General features: G+C 37.5%; 1 non-coding gene across 1 annotated transcript; it reads left to right on the top strand.

The window, feature by feature from the left end:
- The first annotated feature begins 2,743 nt into the window (after nucleotides 1-2,743).
- On the top strand, nucleotides 2,744-2,817 carry TRNAI-AAU (transfer RNA isoleucine (anticodon AAU)). Its single transcript has one exon. It is a non-coding gene; the product is annotated as a tRNA-Ile (tRNA).
- Nucleotides 2,818-21,138: the final 18,321 nt, after the last annotated feature.

Below are 21,138 nucleotides of genomic sequence, written 5' to 3'. Positions count from 1 at the left end.
TAGTACTTGTGCTCATTTTATTGGTTTACTTGCCCATTCCTAAAACTTTGCAGATGGTCTTTAAAGTTTTGGAAGTGATATTATAAATATTACAAATAACTGAGTCCTCAGGCTCTTGCTGCATTTTCACTGTTACATGATTTATTTTTAAATCTGTCACCACCTTGCTTAATTATTTGGTTACCCTTCTCTGAAGGCAGCTCCCAGGATCTACAGTAATCAAGACTTTGGCATTCTGAAGGGCCATTCCAGAAAGGCTGGAGCTGATCAGCTCCACCACTTCTGAATCTCTGATGTCACAGCCTATGAGCCAGGCTTCACTTTGAGCTGGATTGAGTGTTTTTGGAGAAGAGGTGTCCAAGAGTGGTGAGGAGAACAAGCAGTTCTGACAGCCATTGTGCCGGACCATTGAGTTCCTTCCTTGCGAACTGTTGAAAATCTCCAAGCTGACACAGAAGAGTTCATGCCTTAGAGCCTTCCAGGGTTTAGCACAAAATTTTCTCTTTGCAAAGAGCCAGGGCAGACGTTGTTTGGATTTCATTAGAAACTCGTCAGACATGCTGGATCTGAAATTACTGCTGCCCTTGGCCAGCTGGAAAATACCCGCTTGTTGCAAGGAAACTCTAACCCACTAATTATCCTAAAAAATTCATGTAGGAACTATCTTGACCCATTTTTTTTTTCTATTCTTCCCCCCCCCCTTGAAGACATGGATTAATTACTTTCTTAGCAAAAATGTAGCTGGTATGTGTTTTTTTTTCTGGAGGTTTAATCATCACTAAGTGTACAGTGCTAAGTCATGTAGGATGACTGTCACCAATTAACAAGTTAATGCTGTTCTAAGAGTTTTTCTGGTAGGGAGAACAGAATCAGTTTTGAAAAAAAAAAAAAAAAAGGAAGGCCTCATGAAATTGCTGCTCATTGTAAAATCTGAACCCGAATCAAAATTTTAGAATATGAAATATTCACTTTTTTGCTATATTTTTCATTATTTCTCATTTTTACATGCATCTGCACTTTTGTTTTCCAGCTGGGATAGAAATCAAGGGAAAGCCAGGAACCTAGACAGGAATTGATAAAAGCCAAAATACCGAGACAGGAATAGTGAAAGGCCAAAATAATAACCAGAAACAGGAAGTACTGCACATCTCACTAGACGGCCTCCTTATTCTTGTGAGATTTCCAGCCAGTGGTGCTGATTAAAGAGGTTCAAATTATTTGGATAAAGTCTGAATAATTATCTAAATCTTTAGGTATTTAGCAGAAGAAAACATAAAGTCTGAATCTCTCATAGTTTGCTTGTCACTTGAATAAATGCTATTTCTCAAATTTTAAAGCAAACTTGAAACAGGAAGAACTTCAACAAAATACCACAGTTGCTTAATAGTCTCTGCCTGCTTTCCAATGTTTTAGGTAAAACTGTTCTTCCCAAATAGATGAATGGTAATCTTTGGTAATGGTGATGACAATCTTTGTGGTTGTGCGTTTATTGATTGGACAATTTTGAGGTTTTTATTTTTCTTTAGTTGGAAACTGACTTTTGAGAAACAAATAGAAGCAATAAGAAAATATTTTAAGAGAAATGAGAATGGCCAGAGGACTTCCTCTTGTTCTTAGTGCTACTTCCATTTGTATGACCGATCACTGGTTAGGTCACCTCAGTACACAGTGGTCAGGCATATGCTCTTTAATTCTTCTTAATTTGCTCTTTGCACAGAATATAATAATGTTCAGGACCAACAAGTTGGGCCCCAATTTGGTATCTGATTTTCTGGGTAACCAAGGAAAAATTTTGGGGAAAAAATTCTGGGAAATTTTGTATCACTGTAACAGGTCACCAATCCCTATCTTCTAAACGAAGGCTCTCTCCAAAGCCTGGCACTGTCTTGTCATCCAGACAGAAGCTGTTCCTGGATGTGAAAGTGGCTTAATATAAATACTACCACTATTGCAAAAAGGACTGTAAGTGGAGGAATAACATGGAGAAGATTTTATTAATTAAGTTGTTCTTTTGGTGATGATTTTTGATGCATGTGAAGATCAGAACATTTTGAAATTTGTTTTCCCAGTCTCTTCAGGAAATGGGCACCAGGAATATGGCTTTGTTTGTGGTCTATCCTGAGGCATACAGAAATGTTACACTTTTACTTAGTTTAACATCCACCATTTCTTTTCTTCCTGCTTTTTGAAAGTTTTATGCTAGTGAAATGTAGTAAATGTCGTTATTATGGGCCAATGCTGATAAGATGATGATTTCTTTAAAAAGTGTTTTTAAAGCGCTCGGTTTCTACACTAAATTAAAATCTTTAGATAACATACCACTTAAAATGACAAACATAGTGCAATCCCTGTAGTAACAACATGATCAACTTCAGAAGATATTGGACCTGAGATGGAGGGTAAGTGAGCAAACAGCTGGCAGAATGTTTTCCCTTTCTTTTTATATTAGAAAAGGAAAGTATTTTCATGGTGTGGACTTGATTCACAAGCCAGGGAGGATAAAGCTATTCTTTGTGTTGATTTCAGGCAGCTTTGGACCAAATCTTGTTCACAGGTTAGTAATTTAATGTGTTTTTTATGATGAGCATACATGTACACAATAAAGTGACAAACTGCGACTTTTAAACATTGTTAGAATAAGCCATAAAAATGGGTTACTGAGAACTGTCATTTGAAACATTCAGCATCATAGTGTGGAAGAAGAGGTTGAACAGAATGTTTATGTGACATTTAATCAGCTGGGGGCCGGTTAGCTCAGTTGGTTAGAGCGTGGTGCTAATAACGCCAAGGTCGCGGGTTCGATCCCCGTACGGGCCACTAGGATTTTTCATCCTTCCTCCTCGGAAAGGTGATACGAGGAATCATTCTGGATGTTATCTCCACTGCATGTGGAGAAGGTGGTAGTTAGTACTCAGGTTAATGATGAGGAAATCTTGATAGCCTCTGGTGATGGAATGACTAGTCTATGGGATGACTAGTTGGGTAGACGTGGGCAGAGCAGTTGGGCGGTGCAAGGTAGACAATGTGGTCAGGAAGTGAGGGTTAGATGAGTGGATTGACAACCGGATGAATGGCAAGAAGTCAAAGGTTTGCGATGAGTGCTGCAGAGTTCTGTAAAGAAGGTAGAGGGGAGAACGTCATAACAGTTTTTGAGATGCAGAGTAGGGTATTATAAGGAAGGTGAGAAGTGAATGTTTTTACATATCAAAGATGAGTAGAAGAAGAATTAACCTACTTCAGTTTCGGCAAAAGAGATGTAAGCTAAATGTTAGAAAATGCTCTTCAGCAAGAGGATAGAGAAGATGTGGGAATAGGTTTTTTATCGAGATTAATAGTTACTGGAAACCTTTAAGCCTTTAAGAATAGGCTAGAGAAATATTTCTCAGGAGTGATATGCAGAGCTGACACTGTCTTTTTGACAGGGATGTAAAGTCTTTCCATCCAGTCTTAGGATTTTATGTTTTTGACAATGTGTGATGACATATTCTTCTGTAAGTATGCTCTTTGGTCAGTGCAACAAGGGATCTAGATCAAGGTCTGTGTCACTGTGTGCCCTTATAAATCCTTAATTCTCAGCATACACTTATGAAACTTGAGTCAAAGTGACAATCCTTTAAGTCTAATAGTAAGGTCCATTTAACAGTGGTCCTTACTACTTGTCTAATTGGAGCATGCAGTTAAGCATACAAAGGCAACTCTAAATTGATTTACTTCAGAGGAATGCTTCTTCCATTGCTTCAAAATTTGTTTATTTCTGGAAGCAAGCTTCCCTTCTGAAAGTTTTTTAAGTTTTCTCTACTTATAACTCTGATCGATCATATTTTGCAAGTAGACAGCCTTCCTAGGACCTTCTGATCACCATGGCTCTTTGCAGTTTGAGTAAGAGGAAGCATTCAGAAAATAATATATTTTTTTTCCTTGTTCAGTTTTACAGTTGCTACTTTTCAGACAAGGTAAGGGTAAGGTCATCAATAGGTCCTGTTTACTGTAAAATGAGAGTTTTGAAAAAATGCTCCAGGTCTGTATCTATATTCCCAGTCCTCTACTTCCACTCTCAATTTCTTTGACACTTCAAATACTTTATTTTATTCCAGTTCAGAGCAATTCCCAAACATTTCCATATTTCTGTAGAATGAGCAGAGTCCTAGGTTTAGATCAATCTACCCAATGAACTGTTTTCGAGTCAGGGAATTTTGCAGTCTTTAGGGCTACAGCTGCTGGGTTTTCTTAATTCCTGAATTAGAAAGCCTACTAGGGTGGCAGTCAAGGCACTGGGCAGGTGAGATGTAGCTTTCCTCAAGTTCAGAAGTAATGAACTGATTTCACTGGCAAAATTTTAATGGCAAAATCAGTGTTTGCTATTGATATAGTCAATATGGAACCCAAGAAAGTATTAATCTGGAGCTGTGAAGTTATACTCATTCCCACTGGTTTTATAGAACATGCTGATAAAGAAAATGTAATGAGAACTCACACTGCAGAAGGGATATTATTTTTTTTCATTCTTTATTTTCTTTATTAGGAAGGTTTCATATCTGCAGTATAGCTATGAATTAAATAATAGATCTAAATTTTAAGATTAGGCAGTCCTCAGGTTTCTCTCTGGAAGAATGCCTTAAATGACATGTGAAACTGGTAAGTTTTGATGGAAAACTCTGCATACACATAAATGTAAATTGAATTTTAAAGAAACACTATTGATTTCAGATCCTCGGGCAAGAATATGGAAGTAACTAGAGCCTTTGTTTTTTCAAATTATCAGGAATATCATCTGGCTAATAAGAGTTTTTCCCACATTGTCAATCTAAATGCCAGATATACATATTTCAGATTGACAGATTCACATCAGTTGTAAATTATGATAAATGTCCTTCACCTTCACCTGTGCAAGTAGGATATTGGTGTTGAGGTAAACATGGAATCATAACAAAATATTCACACTTGAGGAAACTGCTATCTAGCTCTAAATGCAAAATTAAATCACTGCTTTTTGCCACTGCTTTTACTGAGCACAAACAAAACATTAGAAGGTTTGCTTTTTGATATGAAAAAAATGTAGCATTACTTATACTTAGAAGTAATACTATTCTAGTTTAGCAGACTAGTTTAGATTTGGTAAAAATCTGATGGTGAATTTTATTTCCTTTTCCAGTCTGCATATAGGGTTCTATTTTTTTTTACAGTGACCTCTCACGCTAATTCTCCTTCTGATCACAACATTTCCTCTCCAACAAGAGAGAGAGCAGAAATCCAAGTGAATACACAGAGAATTTGTGTGTCTTGGCAGCTGTGATTTGTACACTAATACGTATTCTGTTCACGCCAAAGTCTAATTTGCTACGATGTATGCAAGCTGCACTGCGGAGCGAAGCCACAACGGGACCCTTCGATGAAGTCCTAACCCTTAATCAAGGCATGTCCCGTAGAAAAAAAATGGACTGTGCAGCTAGAACATTCATTTTCCAGGTGCAGATAGTTAACTTCCCACAGGTTTTTCTGCCCTCCAAAAATCAGCAGCATCTTTGAACAGCTGACAACACTTTTTAAAGATACATCTGGAGCAGCTAAAAACACTAGAAAACATCTGTTTTTGTTGTGGAACAAAAATAAACAGTACAAAGCTGAAAGTTGAGCAGAGAAAAGCTTTTCTGATATGGCTCACGTTGTGTTTATTGTACAACTCGGTTCATAGCAGCTGCTGTAATGCTGGTGGGTGGATCAGAGCGTTGATGTTATCTGCTGTGCATGCATGCACATCACCAATGGGGCTCTGTGAGCTCTCTGCACTGGACTCACGACAAGGTAGGAATTAGATTTGCGAAGGCACAGCAATGCTGAAGATTTCGGCGGAACTGCTGCATACAATTCACAGTACCCAGCGGTGGGACTCTGGGACTCATCTGTAACGCAAATGAGCGTTCTTAGCACAGCTGATTAGATTCACCAGAGGCACCACATTGGCTGAGGGCTCCTATCCAAGCTAGAATGTGGGGAAAGACAAAGACCAGAACTGGCCCATCATTGGGGCACCAGGATCTTATTTTAAATTTCAGAGAAGTATTTCTGTCTGCTGAGCCCTCCCTATCACCTTGGCTTAGATAAGCTCTTTTTTTAAAAAGCCATGAAAAAAAAAATGAGTCCTTTCTTTTAAAGAAAAACTTGAAAGCCACACACTGACATCCTGGTTGATGTTTTGGTTGGAATTTAAAGGATTCCCTGAAAAATTTAGGGAAAAGGTACAGTTTGCTCAACCTTTTGGAGAGACATGACCTGACCTTCTACTGCTCCCAAAAGGATGTCTCCAACATAGTGATATTTTTAGATACTTAGATGTTGCTCCTGATACCATTCTAACTACTAATCCATTAAAAACAAAACAAAACATTACTAAGCTCCGACATGGCATTCTTGACTTTATACATTATTTGCGTCCATATATGATGGGTCCTTTGGTAGTGGAATAGATAGCATTAATTGTAAAATAAATAATTTATGAAAAACTAAGTTTATTCTTCATTTATAGCTTCTGTAAAAAGACAAAAGTGAGGCTGTTCACAGATCTAGAGTTTATTTCAGTCTAGAATGAGATTTAACTACTTTTAAACTGAAAGGGAACTATTAACCATTTATGGGCAAGCACACTGAATATGAGAGGTCTATTGATGAGACTGTTTGCTGAAGATGCTGCAGATGTGGTCTGAGTTCCTTCTTATCTTTGAAGGGGTCTGAACCCACATTCTGCAGCCACTCTGGGAAGTTCAGAACAAAAACTCACAGTGGTAAGAGGCTCCACTAAAAATTAACGAACTCAGCAACAGTTGTGCCCATTTTCCATTGATACATGCTGTTAAACAGATTCCAGGAAGAGCAAATCCATACTTTTCAGCATAGAAAAGTTTTACAAGCAACATCATTTGCCTTAGGGCACTAGAAGCAATCATGGAATTTACATAAATGCTCTAGTTATCATACTTGGTTAGAAGTGGTAGGTGGTGCTTTTATTTTTGTCTCAAAAGATTTTTTTCAGATTTTGTATTGGCTGTTCACAAAAAAATCTTGCTAACTATTTCAAAATTTGAAAACTCTGGAAAAATGCCTTTTTTTTTTTTTTTTTCTCTCCCAGTGATCCGTAGCTTCTCTGGTTGAAAACTGCTGTCCTCTTAGCAAAAAGGCTTCAATATTACAAACTCAAATTGCATGCCCCACCATCTGCTACTGCTACTGCTGATGCTATTATAACCATGCAGCCAGGGACACGTTTATGCTTATCTAAACATGCAGCACCTCTCTTCCATGGAGCAGGAAACTCTGGCAGAAGGATGGGTTGAGTAGCTTGGCAGGCTGATGCCCTCCATTCAGGCTTTAAACTCTTACCACTCCGAGCAGTATACTCTATCCACTTCCTGAACACAGGAACCTCTGTAGCTGGAGAACACAAAATGGGTTATATGTCCAAGTTTCAGCTTCCATTTGCAGTGGCAGCTTTTGAAGCAATGAACATAATAAAAAATAACTCCCTTGTGTTATGCTGAACCTGTGAGAATTATGTGTCTAAATAATCTTGAGATATTTTTTCTAGCTTATTTCGTTCTTGGATGGATCACAGTTGTTACTAGCTGCTGATCCAGAAGAGAAGATGGCCGATTTTTTTTTTTTCTACAGCAATGTAAATAAATAGAGCATTAGAAAGGCAGAATAAGCTCCCTTTTGCCTTCCAGCACTTCTGCAGGGCTCCTGGGGTTGTAGAGATGTTAATTCAAATGGCTGAGAAAATATGATCCTGTTCACCGATAGGTTTTAAAAATAGATTTCTTTAATGCAATGGAAACAAAGGTTGGCATGAAAGATTCAAAATAGAAAAGAACAGCTTCTTCTTAAATCAGTATAAATTGTCTGTGTGTCACGGCAGTGAACATGTTCCTTCTTCTTTTTTTTTTTTTTTTTTTCTTTCAGGAACTACGTAACCACAGAGTTCCTGTTTACTGTATTTCTTAAGGATAAAGTTTTCTGCGGTAAGAGACACCTAAGACCATTAGGCACGCACACTACAGATCTAAAGAAAGTCTATTTAACAGAGCTTCCAGGAAAAATATTGACAGGGCAGTAAAAATACTTTCCTTGATTACTCAGGCTCATATTTTAAACCTAAAATTACAGGAACTTTTCTCCTTTGCTGATTTATTTTTAGAATCTTTCTTTTTTTCCTTTCTTTTTCTTCTTCTTTTTGCATACCTTTTAAAGCATGGCATGTATCCATTGATTTTGTAAACGAGAGTCAAATTTTGGTAAAGGCTTCTAATATGCTTTATTCCTTTTTCAATATTTTTACTAAGTCATTAGGAAATTATCAATAGAAGATAAATTACCTTTCTCCAGGAACTATCAGATAAAGCTACAGTGTATTTCGAAGAATTTGGACTCTGCCTCAATCTGCTTTTTAAAAACACATGGGTGGTGATAACTGTGTAATGAAACTAAGCCATCTACATATTTATGTAGTGCATATTACTGCAAGATCTGAACGCCAAGCAAACACTGAAGAATTATCCTGGAAACTCTTTGGGGAAGAAAAATATTCAATTTTTAACATATGAAGGCACACAGATAAGTTAAAATGAAATGTGAGGCTACTTGCCTGACACAAGATCCCTCAGTCCTAGATAAGCGGCAACTTCAAACTTCTGGAAGTGCTTTTCATTGCAGAAGTGTGCAAAACACAGAACCGTCCTGGCTTCTGGTAGATATCAGTAAGGGGATATAGATCATACAGTAAAGTGAATCAATTTCTAAAGTCTACCGGGGAAAATATTTGTTTTCAAATGGTACCTAGAGCAGCGCCTGTGTCAGCCTTGGCTGTACTGGCTCGTCACTGTCTGCAGGTTGGATCTGGAGTTGGATCTAGAATTTGCATCAGTCTCTGTGATTCCATGAAAATGCCCTGCATCCTGCATTGATTAGGTGAAGCTTTGAAACACTGTCCAGAATGGGAATTATCAAAATTGTCAAGTATCTGAAGTCTCAAATGAGATGAGTCCAGGTGGGAAGGTAACACATGGAACAAATCACAACTCATCTGCTTATCCCTGCTCAGGTGACCATCCTATTTGTGTCTGCAGAGGCTTGCCAGGAAGTAATGTTGCTCCTGCTTGAGCTCTCTACATGCTTTCCCAGTAGATGCTTCTCTTCAAATCATACCCTTTTAAATATTTCAGAAAATTTCCAAATTAGCTAATTGCCATGTGATCTTACAAGGGAAAGTTCATATATGGACATCATCTTCTAAAGAAATTGAGGAGCAGTAAAATAAATAGGAAGAACTAAGGTTTTTTTCACATAGTCAATGCACAGAGGCAGACTTCAGGAAAACAGTATCTACAGAAGGGATTAGGTTGTTCTGAAAGTATGCAGAAAAAAAAAGAAGATTTTTGTGTTTTATGTCATGGATATGTATATTTGCCATAACTCTCCAGGAGGATACTCAGGACTGCAGAGGTCCTTCATGAGGTCTTTGGACTCTCCTGCTCACTCTTTATGATACATACTTGTGTCTTTTTGTCTTTCACTATAGATATTTCCTGCACTTTACTGTGATATAGGCAGCATGTTCTGTGCAATGTTAAATGAGGTGGATCTTCGCAATGGTGGCTTGTGACTGAGGAATCAAACTGTATTTTTGGGAGACCATAAGAAGTAAGTTTGCTGAATTCCTGTACATATAAACAGAAGTAAGGAGAACCAGAGAGGCATCATAACTCTGCTGAAAGCTACTATGTCCAGATAAAGTGGTATCTGAAACCTTTTGGACAAATGTAGGGAAGGAAACATTTTGTTTCAGAAACATGTGAAAAGCTGTAGAAATGACTATTTCACCTTTAACAACAAGGAGGGAAGAATGAATTGATTATTTAGAAGCAAAATATTATCTGAACGAAAGGAAATATAAAATGACTGAGTTTAAGAAAGGTGTATGAGCAAGAGAAGCAGTACAACAAACAAGCAATACAAAAGTGGCAGGAGAGATGGCAATTATTTCAAGGGGCTGTTCTAAAGACATGCTTGCAAACTGCACTCAGGCAAAGGAAAAAGAAAAGTCTGTTAAGAAACTATTAGTGAGAGCTTTTAAAGGATCTGAAACTCTCAAAAGAGAAGTCAGAGAACATAATTAAAACTCAGATTAAGAGTCTGGAATAATAATACAAGAACTACGCAGAAAAGATGATGTAGGGAATGACTTTCACACAAATATGTAAATCAACAGAAAATACAGAAGTCAAAGGACAGAAATAGAAGTCTGAAGCAAAATGGGAAAAGAAAGTCAGTTATAAATAAATCCAAAGGGAGTAAAGTAGTCCACTTCTGCTCCAATATTTCCTCAGAAAGGGTAAATGTAGACAATTCATTTTAATAAGGAGAGGTGTACAGGTGTCCTGCTTAAACTTGAAGACATATCACTCTACATGCTCTCATGAACTTTCTCTGTGGTCATGATAACTTTAAAATTGGTTTTCAGGTAGGAGGGAATTCAATTATCTCTTCCCAGATAAATCTTTTCTGTTATGGGCAGGAGAAGAAAAGATCATAGATAGTCATACAGTTCCTGGAGTATCTTGGATTCAGGACGGAGACATGCAGTGCCAGGAAAGTCAGTCATGGGCTGAACTGTGGATGAATACAATTAGATACAAGGCCTCATCTAAGAAGAATGTTAACAGAAGGTGGCTATAATGGGAAACAAATGGTAAGCTTCAAAAAAATAGTGATTCTTATGAAGCCTGCTGGGAATTCTGAGTTCATGCATAGGCATGTTTCAGTGTTCCCGTGTTCACATGATACCTTTATATCCAGAAATTCCAGGTCTTCCCTGAACATCTGCTGAAAGAGAGAATTTTTTTATTTTTCCTGGTTCAGCTGAGAAAATGTCACCAAAAATAACAAATGCAGTGCCTCAGTTTGTGAAACAGGAAATTGTCTGTGTTACCAATACCATTCTGATCCTGACAGTCAACACGCGCAATCATTTTTCATGGAAGGTGGAAAGACTACCCCAAAGAAAATGTTTCTACAGTGATCACACTGTGTTTCCCATCTAAAAATTCAGTGCCCAGCAAAGGAGAGATGAGCATACGTCTTCTCACCAAAGGCATCTGAATGGCTTTGTGACGACCCAGTCGTGCTTGTGCATATAGGTCTGACGACGGTAGTACTGCCCTTTCAAGACTACTGGTCTAGCAACATCTTCCCGGGTCAGTCCTGCCTCTGAGTTGAATGATGTTATGTTATTATAACATTCTAAGCATGTTAGCCTCAAATAGGTCTTACTGTCCAGTGCAAAATCTGTAATTTTATTGCCATTTAAAACCAAATAGACCTGAGTTCTCAGAGTACTTTGTGATGGGTATCCAAGACTGTCCAAACAAGAAGGTCATTTTAGCGCATTAAAGAAACAGTGGTTTTATACAAACCCCATATATTTTTTTTTCCTTAAAAGCCTGAGCTATGGTCTATAGGTAGTCACAGAACTCAGGCTTCCACCTACTCCTTAGAGTACTAAAAGCTTTATACAAAAAAAATTGTCTTTACTTTCCATTAGAGAAAGTGTCCTTACCCTTGCTATGTTTATCAAGGAATGCAGTGAATATATTGTGATTTATATCTATAATGTTCTTCAAAACTGTCATAGATACATAGTAACCAGATTGTCCAGAATAGATGAAAATCAGTGGGAAAATATGATTTTAGTGACTGGGTGAAAAATCCTGATGCCTTGCAGCCATTGTTTTTGCTTAATGAAATCAGTAATTTTAGAAAGTTGATTTGAATAGGCATGTAAACTATGTCAGTAACTGGAATTATAAGGAGGTGGGCCATTCTTAATTCATTAGTGATTGAAAATTATTATCTTTGACCTTAAACTGCCAGTGCTGCAAAATAAGACCTGCAACTGAACTTGGAGCTTTAGTTGAACCAGTAGCAAATGCTCATTCTAAAGGTACATAAAATGATTAACGGTAAAATTGTGTGCAAGCTGAGGAACTCCCATCGATCCAAGCAGGGACAAGTTTTACTTCTAAGACAGCTTGCTACTGTGATATAGCAAGAAAAAATCTGATAGATGGGTGAGGACAAAAATGGAGAACTTGAATTCCAGTCCAATTCCATAACAGTGAGATTGTTGACTTCTTAAGAATGTTATGAGAAAAATGACATCCACTTTCTTCTATTAACAAATGCTTAATAATTAGTATCGTCTGAAATTAGATGTAATATATCATACTTTTACCCTTCTGCGAACAGATGTCATTGAGGAATCTGAAGCATCCTATATAGCATCTTTTTCCTTCTTCTTTCTGATCTGAAATTTCTCATCATGGTATTGCAGCCCAAAAGGGGAATATTTCATTTTAGATAAATGATGTGTTTCAAATACTTATCTCACAACTTGTCAGACTAAAAATAGAAGGCTTGGGAAACAGTCTTTCCCAGTTTTCCAGCATGACCTGTTCCTAGCTCACAAGAGTCCATGGAGAAAAAGCCTTAAAATCATGACATTTTTATGTATAGGAAAGTCATTTGAGATCATTTTATAAAATTTTGAAGCTTCTGCTATTGAGATTCCAAGATTCTCAATCAACTGGACTCAGAAGCTAAAATGTCTGGTCTTTTAATCAAAAGCACACTAAAAAAAGGGTCTGAAATTAAAAGAAAAAAAATGCTGAGCAAGGCATCCTCTTACGAAAATCTTTTATCTTTTCAGCATCTGATTTTGCAATTTAGGAATCTTTTTGATTTCTTTCTTGTGTAAGAAATAATACCATGCTTTCAATCATACGTTTTGTGGAATATGCACATATATAAAAGATAAATCTTTACACTTCAACAGAACTGCATGATCTATGTATGTGTAAGTCAGACTAAAGGAAATTTCTCCAGAACCCCCTTTCACCCAGTAACTTCACTGCATCTGTTTTCTCCTGGGTTTTAGCTGCCCTGTTCTGTGTGTTATCTGAAGATTTATTTTCAAAAGTGAACTCATCTGGTGGATGCAAATGGAGCATTATATCTGTTTTGAAAGGTATATATTGCTCCTGATAAAACTGTGTAAAATGATTTAGTGTTTTTAACTAAAATTCTGCTTTACTTCAGCCCAAAAAAGGGCTAAAATATAAACAAAACTAAGAAATATAATGAGAAATAGTTTGGATGGAAGTATACTTTCGTGGGTTGTTAAAATAATAAGTCTTAATACGACTATGAAATTTTCAGTAGTAGTATATTAACTTTTTTTCCTCAAAATATTTTTCTTAAGTAAAAGTATTTAATTGCTTGCTAATAGTTCCCTATTACTAATGGCTGTAGTACCATAGCTCTTATGTATGTACACAGGTTAGCAATGGGTCTACAAAGCCAAAATAAGCCATTATGTGATGCACTTAGGAAGTTCGTCTGTTTTACAAAATCATTAGAGATAGATGTAAATCATGCTGAACAATTCCTTTGACAGAGGTTCAGGTTCATGGCAAAAAAACTTGATATGAGTAAAGTTGCTCCTTGTTTCCCATTCCCCAGATTTCGTATGTGCAACATGTCTTGTCTTTGAACTCATCTGCAAGATACAACTGCGAATTACCTCAGTGTATTAGATGGTCATTTTAGTTTAGATTAAAAGTTAGTTTTAGCTTAGGTCATTTAGTTTAGATTAGTTTAAACTGATGTAAGAATTCCTCTAGAGCTCAAGAAGGCTAAGTAGGGATCACAGCTACTGTGATACAAAACCTTATCACCATCAGATCAGTCATTTCCTGTTTTTGTGATAGGTTTCCCTGAGAGAGAAAGTAGAATGGGAGCATTTTCAGAAGACTGGTTGTAGTTTATTTGGGCTTTTAAAAATCAATTTCAAGATATTCCAGCTCATGGTCGTGATCCAAATCCTGCTGAGCACAGCATGAGAATTCCCAGGGACATTGATGGACTTTTAATTACATCTTGTAATGACAAAAAAAATCTAAAAATGCAAATAATAAAATGTGGCTTTTCCAAATTGCAAATCTCTGCCACATTTTCTGTACACCTTTTATGTTGAAGTTAATCAAGCACTAACTATGCAGGAGACATCTGCATGGCAGACCAAGAAAAAGATTGTGCCAGAGAGAGTTGCCATAAAAGTTGATATCCTTTATTTTAACTAGCGGGTTGGATATTGTCCTTGGATCTGCAGCCTTGCTTATGAGCAGTCCCTGATGGAGTGCTGTTAGTGTGCACAACGCTTCCAAGGCTTCTCAGGAGAAAGGTGGGTTCCAGCCTTTATGCGGTGTATGGGGATTTGAAGGTAGCAGTCCACTCAAAAGAGTTGAAGAATTAAACTGTATTTTTCCAAGAGGTCATTAAAAAAAGTTGTTAATGAGATGATTGCATGAGAAGCACTAGCTGCTCTGCACTTCCATTTGCCTTGTCTTACCTAAGAAGTTCTGGAGCCTTGTAGACAACTGCTGTTCAACAAGAGTCCTACAAAAATACCTTTATCCATCAGAAGAAAAGTAATTGGACATGTGCAGGACCCATGAGGCTCTAGCATAGTGTGCCAAACAGAGCAAAAGAAAGCAAAAGGACCCCTCCATCCCCCAAAAGTCTGATTATCACTTTGGCTTTTCCTGCCAGGGAACTTATGTTTTAGTGAGCAACAGACTTTCCAGAGAGGGGGAAGAGAAGTGCCAGACAGAAGGGCACCAGGTTATAGTAGCCTTGCAGAAAAACCTTGTTGGTTTTTCAGTTTTCTGCCTAGACTGAGACTCTGAAGGGCAGTGTAGGAAAAATCCGATTATCAGATGTAATATTCACACACGATTTTTGCAGCTCAGTCTGATCTTTGGGTGTATACAGAGTTTCAGTGTTCCTTAATAAATTACCTCTTCTTGTAGCAATTAACCCCCTTCCGTGAGGGTTCAGTGTTTACTTGGGGCTATGCCAGTGCTAACAGCTACGGTTTGACATTCTTTTTAATGGCTTGCAATTACTACCAAGAGCGAAGGCTACATAAAATATTAACACTTAAGCATCTTTTACACTCCTTTGAACATTTGATTGTATGTATAATATAAGTGATTTTTTTATTCTTACAAACCTGTTATTTGCTTAGATTTCCACTGGACCCATGAAAATACTGCAGTTAAGTGGTTTCTGTTGATTTATGAACTTCTCTCAAAGTCTGATGGAAGCAGCTCCATCCCAAATATTGGATACATTTTGTTCTCTATACTGTTCCACAGTAATGCCAAAAGAATAAAGATTTCCACATTTTTAAGAGAGGCAAGGTAACTTTGATATAACTTTCACAACATTTTATTTTCATTTTTTTTCATTTTTTTTTTCCTGCTGTACTACCCACTTAAGAAAATCATCCAGTGAACAGCTATTGTATCTGCAGAGCCAATCTCATGGCTGTTCATTATATGAAAGGTATTTCATATAATCTCTCAAAGCATGAAAGAGCAGGGAGGTTGGAGATTACCACCAAGCCTCTCAACTTCACAGCTGGTCCTCATCTCCTGCATAGCGCCGATGGAAGCAGATGACTTAGATAAGCCACCCATGCCAGGTTCATATTTCTGTTGTGTGTGAGCTGTCCCTACCAACAAGCAGTGGTTTGCCTTGGTGTTTGTAGAAGAACAGATGTGAGCAAGTATCCCGTCCTAGCATTGTTCTCCCATTGGCCTCATCAGCTATTCCACTGGTTAAGGGAAAACAGACTTACTTCATCATTTCATGTTCAGTGGGCCATTAAGAGAAGTGATAGACAAATTTTCAAAATCTTGGAATTGATTCTGGATAAGCTCTCAAATATTTGTAGCTTACATAAACCATTAAAACATCTGGGATCTACAAAATCGTCAATAAATCTCAAGCAATACGTATTTCTCATGATTTTCTTTCCATGTTCAGCTTCTGTTAGGTCCAGCAGCATTGTGAAATGGATCTTTCTCTGAGTATTTTGGCACACCTACTTTCAGCCCTACTTGGACTTTGGAAATGTACAATACGAAATCTTAATGAATCGACTACATGCTTCTGAACCTTGAAAGGTTTTCAGTAGTGATTTTATTCTAGTCTTCATCAAAAGTGCAGTTTTTGGATGACATTAACAAGGACACTCCATGCTAGTTCCCCCCTCTTTTTGTTCTGTTTATGTGCATGGGACACTGCCCTTTTCTTTTCTATTATATCATTTCCTTTTATTGACTTAAATTCATCCTGAAGATCCCTTTCTTTCCACATGCAGCCCTTACATAAAAAGGTGTGAACAATTTAAATGAAGAAGACATTCAAAGGCAAAGGAAAGCATAGTACAGATTTAATAAATCTCTGAATAACCTGATTTTAGTTGAGCGTCTGAAACATCTGCTCATTATATCTTCTAGCTTAATATGGAAGAAGTATTACTTCATGAAGCTTGCAGATATTCCTGGCAGTAAAAACATAGATTGAAATAAAGCAGCAGTAAGATCTGGTGACTCAAGCACTGTGGGGAAGACAGAAAAGCTGGGTCTTCCCCTCAGCAGTTCCAGGAACCTTTTCATCTAAATCGCTGACTTCTGTATTTTTTCAGAACAAATTGCTCAGAATTCAAAAAGCAAACATGGTAAAATAAAGCATTATTTGTGTATTTTTGTAGAATAGAAAAAGCTCATGACTTTTCAAGTAAATCTCTTTAAGAAAGGCACGAGAGAGAAAATCTGAAGCAAAGATCTTTTTTTCCTATAGAAGTGTTTTCACAAACAATGCAGAATGTTTCCAAAGATTTCTATGTATCTTCAGCACCATTCTAAGGCCAGAATTCCTAAAAGCAGTTCAGACAATGCTTCACTTTTGAGTACATGTCCATCCATCTTCATGCTGCTAGTAGCTTAAGCACCTTAGCATTACTAATGGTATAAGCATGTGATTAAACATGGGCATAAGTCATTTGCTGAGCGGCCTAAAGACTGCATGATACACGATATATTTCTTTATAGTTAAGTTACATATCTGGCCTCCTTTCCACCTTAGAAAAATATTATTAGGTTATCAGTGAGTTCACAGCCAGATATATAGGATGACTGCCAACAGTGAAAGCGTTATTTCACAGTTGTTTTCTTAGCTAAAATTGCCATTGTCAGAAGTGGCTTTCTTTACCTCCCCAACAGCTGAGCCTGGGTGTTATCTCTCTAGTAACAGGAGATGGGATGCCCTTTTCTCTCAGGAAAGGAGGTCTGTCATGCTCTTCCCTGTGTAGTCACTGCAACAAAAATAGAGAAAAAATGAGATATGTATAGAGAAGAAATCTCATGTAAATGGGAGAAATAAACAAAATGTAACTACAGATAGTAATAGGCACTCAAATGAAATCTTTACTGTTACTGTTAAAGGAAAACAGGCTGAAAAATCCCATGAAGGCATTAACTGTTTGCAGGTTATGTTGCGGGTGGATGGATGAGCTGAGCTGTCCTGGAGGCTGGCTGCCTCTGAAGAAGCTGTGCTGCTCTCCTCACTTATCCTCTGCCTCTGCTGCTGGCCCTTGTGAAGGCTCAGGAGCTACCTGCCTCCTCTTGGAGGCAATTCAGCTCCCGAAAAGAATTCCCATTTTTCAGAAATTAGCTTACCCGTTCTTGGTGAGATGAACTGGCTCAGGTTTTGGCAGAGCTGTGCAGCAGGAGCGCGCGGATGGTGCTGGGGAATGACAGTCTCGTTATGGTATCAATGATAAATGAACTGGACTGTATCATGAAGCTATACTGTGAGGGGGCTTGATGCCTACATTTGGTGTGCATGACCCTGCACTTAGCCTGTCTCCTTGATGGATTGCACATGTCTGGTACCTGAAAAGGATAATTAAAAAAAACGACATGAGGTGCATACAGTAACTTAAACCTACCCAATAGGAGAACCTAAGCATACCGTCTTTGAAATACAATCTTTCTCCTGAGTTTAACTGTCTTTATTTACTCAAGATTCATGGCCAAAAAATCCCTCCTGAGTATAACTGCTCTTTCAAAGCACTTGGCAGGCTCAGCTTTCTCTTTTGGTGGTACGACGTCATCCGTACAACGCTCAGGTCTAAGAGTACTTGTCTCGAGAGCAGGAGATCTGCATTTTGTGCCTGTGTGTGAGGGTGCCCTGTCCACCAGGCATGGGTACAACTCCCCATGGACGTCAGTGCAAAGAAACGCAAATTCAGAAGGTAGAAAGGGTGAGTAGGGATTAAAAACAAAAACAAACATCAGAGAAAAGTAGGTCTGGGTTTGGTACAACTCCAGATAAAAATATTATACAATTAAGAAAAGCCTCAGTTCCTATGCACATGCTTAATTTTATACACTAAGTCCATTCAGCACATAAAGCTAAACAAATGCATAAGTGTTGTTAGAACTGAGGTCTGTCATGCCAGTAGTAGATAGGCATGACATTTCCACAAGCCACAGGGGCAAATGCATAATTTAATAAAAAAGACTTTTGTTCCTGTCTATTAAAAGAAACTTATAAATCCTCCAAATCATGCATTTAGGATTTGGTACAAAACTTACTTAAGCTGATGGAAAAGCTGTTATTGATTTTAATAGGTATTTATTATATTTGGCTGTTCCTTTTGCCGTCACTCTTTCCCTCTCTGTCATCTCCACTGAGTTCCAGCCCCATCTCCTGTATCTTAGCATTACGTGGAAGACATATGTTTAAACAAGATACTTGTTCATTAGCTTGTCTGAAGCATGCCAAGCACGTCCTGATCCTAACTGAATGTTAAAATGATGGCAATAGATGACATAATTACAGTAATAATAAAATACTGTGTTCAATCCTATTATACACTTCTTTATTCCACAGTCAATGAAGAAGAGCATTTAATGTAATGACAATAAGGATATATATGTCTATGTCAAAGGACTGGTGTGAACATACCCTTCCTATCTTTTTGCAATGTATTTTGCCTGTTGAGAGTAATTTTGTGTGCTCAGATGACTTTTTTTTTTTGGAAAGCACAGTGGGACTCTTTTCTGAATGGTTTCTCTATTTTCATGAGATCATGCAAACACAAACAAAGGATTAGAAAATTTTGACAAGGAAGATAAGAATTTATCTTTTATTTTTCAATGATTAGTCCTGGTTTTATAAACATAAATCAAAGCTTACAGGTTTCTTGTAAAAACGTTGTTAACGTTTACTGCATTATCCTTTTACTGTGACTACGGCTTGCAAATAGAGCAACTCCATAGACATTTTTATTTTTCAGTCACTACAAATGTTGCAACCAGTCACACCAACTATTAACTTCAACTATTAATTTCAAAAGAACTTGGGTTTTGATTCAATCCTTTGCTTAACTTTAAGCAAGTGCATATGTAAAGTCCTTTGTCGGTTAATCATTTCCTTAAATGATTTTACCCAACTGGACTTGGTTAATGATTCCAGCAGCTATCAGCTTCAGCTAGATATCAGTGACAAACTCCTACAAATCTTGGTCCCTGGGCTCAGGTGAGTACAAAGGAGTTTGCCAGAAAATGGGAAATCATGTTTCTCTCCTCTACTCCGTACTCCAGGGAGTACGGTTACCACTAGCCTATGAAGTCATGTTTGCCTCTTTGGACTAACATCCAAAGAATTATGAAGATTAATGTGCTAATGAAGCTGAAATGTTTCAACAGGGAGGTGATAGGTAAGCAGGGGCTTTCAGAGGGATCGGATTATGGATTATCATGTATTACCCATGTTAGCCATACGAATTCTCTTTCTCTCCTGCTCATTGCAGTTCCCATTAACATATATGTGAACTGAGGATAATCATTTTCATTTAAGATAGAACCTTACATGACTGGGAATGTCATCGATAGATAACACACCAAATTCACAATGTGAGGTAATGGATTTAAAATAACATGACTTCTTGCTCATCCCCATTTTGGCAATTTGGGGCTACCTCATGATATAAGACAGGTTTTCATATCCTAGATAAACTTGCCTGAAATTCTGTCATAATTGTCAAAGCTGTTCTAAAATATAAAAGAAGTACTTCCAGAGAGCTGAGAAAAACTAAGAAATATAAGTAAAAGAGGTGATTTTTACACTTGAATGAGCATTTCACACTTACATTTTCCTTCTTCATTCTCCGAATAGCTGCTGTGTACCATGAATTTTCTTTTTTTTTTCATTCAATCACTATTTTTTTCACAGCCATAATGAAAGAGGGAAATAAGGCATACTGTCTCTTTCTCTCTCTAACTGTTCTTTAGGGAGTTCCATCATACCTGAATTTATGAGCTTTGGATCATCTATGGCCAGTGGATTTAGCAATAAACAGAGTGGAAATGTTCTTTACCAGAGTTCAAAGTGAATTTATACCAGCTCCTGCCAGATGTAGTTCCCCCTCTGGCCCCACAGCATTTTGCTGTAATGACTTCCTTTGAAAGGAAAGAATAGAGAAAGGCAGCTTGCACATCTTTAAGTTGTGTCTTGAACTTCTGCAAGCTCTGCAATTCAAGGTCATCGAGATGGTTTTACAGTGTGGCTTTTCAGGCTCTTTAGCCACGCTGGAAGCATGATCCATGCGAATCACATGCAACGTGGTGAGGTATGTGCACAATGGAGCAGTAGATCTACACTTTAAGGGAAGGTTGTAGCTTTGTATTACTGGTCATTATCTTTGAATAGAAGCTTTGAATTCAAAGAAGAATTTCTTTGAATAGAAAAACTGCTTCTGTTGGGCAAGGTTTGAAAGTCTGAATCTTATCACTTAATCAAATGCTGCGCAATCCCATGGGACATAACAGCCTGATACATACCAAAAGCAGGTATAAGCAAGAAGATGCTGTGGCTCAATCTGCTTCATCTTCTAAAAATAATTAAAACTATAAAGACTATAAAGCTCCATTCACTTATTTTCAAACCTTGGTAATTAATTGTGGGCTCTCTTTCTGTGGATCATTTGGTGAAATCATAGCACTTGAAAGAGCAAATGTTTTAAAACATTTGTTTGACCCAGAGGACTAGCTTGATTATTTTTATTCAGAGTATAAAAATACCAGACATGTATTTTTATCTCCCTTTGATGGATCAGAAGGTGGGTTATACTTTCAAAAAGACTTGACAAGGTAGAATTACAGGCACTTTAGAGAA

This window comes from Tinamus guttatus, unplaced genomic scaffold, assembly GCF_059628265.1.
Source record: "Tinamus guttatus ecotype Peru unplaced genomic scaffold, ASM5962826v1 Tinamus_guttatus_pri_ptg000033l, whole genome shotgun sequence".
In the NCBI taxonomy this organism is placed as follows: domain Eukaryota; kingdom Metazoa; phylum Chordata; class Aves; order Tinamiformes; family Tinamidae; genus Tinamus; species Tinamus guttatus.
This window is presented reverse-complemented; position numbering and strand designations above follow the sequence as displayed.